Source organism: Tachyglossus aculeatus, chromosome 4 (assembly GCF_015852505.1).
Source record: "Tachyglossus aculeatus isolate mTacAcu1 chromosome 4, mTacAcu1.pri, whole genome shotgun sequence".
In the NCBI taxonomy this organism is placed as follows: domain Eukaryota; kingdom Metazoa; phylum Chordata; class Mammalia; order Monotremata; family Tachyglossidae; genus Tachyglossus; species Tachyglossus aculeatus.
In genome coordinates, this window is record NC_052069.1 from 95,072,673 (window position 1) to 95,074,851 (window position 2,179).

Consider the following 2,179-nt stretch of genomic DNA (forward strand, 5'->3'; position numbering starts at 1 on the left):
AACCTACAAAAAACAACATAAGTCTGTTGCTTCAGAGTCAGCAAAATGATGTCTGGTATTCTCCAGTGCTAGCAGTGGCCACCCTATACACACTTGGAACATGAGAGCCTTTGTAAACAGATAGTCAATGTGTTCTTCAGATGGAAAGTCATAACCATAATAATGCACAAATGTCTAATAGGGAAGCAGCGTGGCTCAATGGAAAGAGCCCGGGCTTGGAAGACAGAGGTCATGGGTTCAAATCCCGGCTCTGCCCCTTGTCAGCTGTGTGAGCTTGGGCCAGTCACTTAACTTCTCTGGGACTCAGTTCCCTCATCTGTCAAATGGGGATTAAGACTGTGAGCCCCACTGTGGGACACCCTGATCACCTTGTATCCTCCCCAGCGCTTAGAACAGTGTTTTGCACATAGTAAGTGCTTAACAAATGCCATTATTATTATTATTATTAATAGAATAGTAAAATAAGTGTATGAAGGGAAAGCAGCAGATGCTGTAAAAGTGATACGAATGCTGCTTTGTATTTAAGAGTCTGTTTTCTTCTAAAAGCTCCAGGCACTTATAAACACTGCAATATCCTCATGTGAACTCTGGCAGGTTTATGTACGTGAACTTACAAAAAGAGAAAAAAGTGAAATAAACTGAAGCAAGCCAAGATGATTGATAGAGAGAAAAGATGTGACTTCCTCTGTTCCTAGTTGACAGTCTGACAGTCTGAGCTTCTCTCAAATCAGAAATAGCTTTCATCAGTTCAGTCTCAGATGGGGGATTCAGTCAATCAATCAATCAGTGGCTTTCATTCATTAATTCATTAATTCATTCAATCATATTTATTGAGCACTTACCATGTGCAGAGCACTGTACTAAGTGCTTGGTAAGTACAAGTTGGCAACATATAGAGACAGTTCTTACCCAACAGCGGGCTCACAGTCTAGAAGGGGAAGACAGACAACAAAACAAGACATATTAACAAAATAAAATAAATAGAATAAATATGTACAAATAAAATAAATAAATAAATAAATAAATAAATACAGTAATAAATACGTACAAACATATATACATATATACAGGTGCTGTGGGGAGGAGAAGGAGGTAAGGCGGGGGTATGGGGGGGAGGAGGGGGAGAGGAAGGAGGGGGCTCAGTCTGGGAAGGCCTCCTGGAGGAGGTGAGCTCTCAGTAGGGCTTTGAAAGGAGGAAGAGAGTTAACTTGGTGGATATGCGGAGGGAGGGCATTCCAGGCCAGGGGGATGGCGTGGGCCGGGGGTCGACGGCGGGACAGGCGAGAACGAGGCACAGTGAGGAGATTTCGACTGTTAGCTCACCGTGGGCAGGGAACATGTCTACCAACTCTATTGCACTGTACTCTCCCAAGTGCTTAGTACAGTGTTCTATACACAGGAAGCACTCAATAAATACTTTTGACTGATTAATTGATTTATTCAGCACTTCTTACATGCAGAGCACTGTACTAAACTCTTGGTAGAGTACACTATAATATAGTTGGTAGGCAGTTAATACCACCGGTTGCCTGGTGATCTGTCAAACATTTTGGGTGGATCCTGGAGTTGTGGGCTGCACTGTCCCAGGATCCCAAACTTCCCATGAGTATGATGAATTCCTGGTGGTCCAGATGGAGTCCAATGGAGGTTAAACATTCCTAGTTCCATGATCTCCTCTCAGGGTCACAGCTGGAGAGTTTCCAGTACTCTACCAGTCTCGACTAAGTGAGGAAGAGTCAAGCAGAGGCCTATCCATTCCATTCCTAGCTTGGGCAGTGCCTAGAAAGTGGAAGGCAATCTGCTATAAGTCAAAACTCACCTGTGCTGGGCAGCAGTGGCCTGGCAGAGAGTCGAGGGTGGAGACTCAATCTTACTGCAAGGAAGGAGGCAATGGTAAACCACTTCTGTATTTTTACCAAGAAAACTCTAGCGATAAACTACCAGAACGATTGCAGATGGAGGTGGAGTGTTCTGGGAGAGATGCGTCCATGGAGTTGCTATGGGTCATTAGCCTAAGACAAGTCTCACAAGAGTTTGAATTGGGAAATATCCTGATGTGGAGACCACTGGAGTGTCTGGGGACTCCATGCCCTCCCTTGGGAGATACTCCTTCCCTCCCCTCTGATGGTCCTAGAAGGATGATACCCAAATCTTTACGGAGACCTTTATCATGGTGACT

The 2,179-nt window shown here is 44.5% G+C and overlaps 1 non-coding gene across 1 annotated transcript; it reads left to right on the top strand.

Moving 5' to 3' along the window:
* The first annotated feature begins 1,671 nt into the window (after nt 1–1,671).
* On the top strand, nt 1,672–1,809 carry LOC119928036. The gene has a single exon (XR_005450995.1). It is a non-coding gene; the product is annotated as a small nucleolar RNA SNORA7 (small nucleolar RNA).
* Nucleotides 1,810–2,179: the final 370 nt, after the last annotated feature.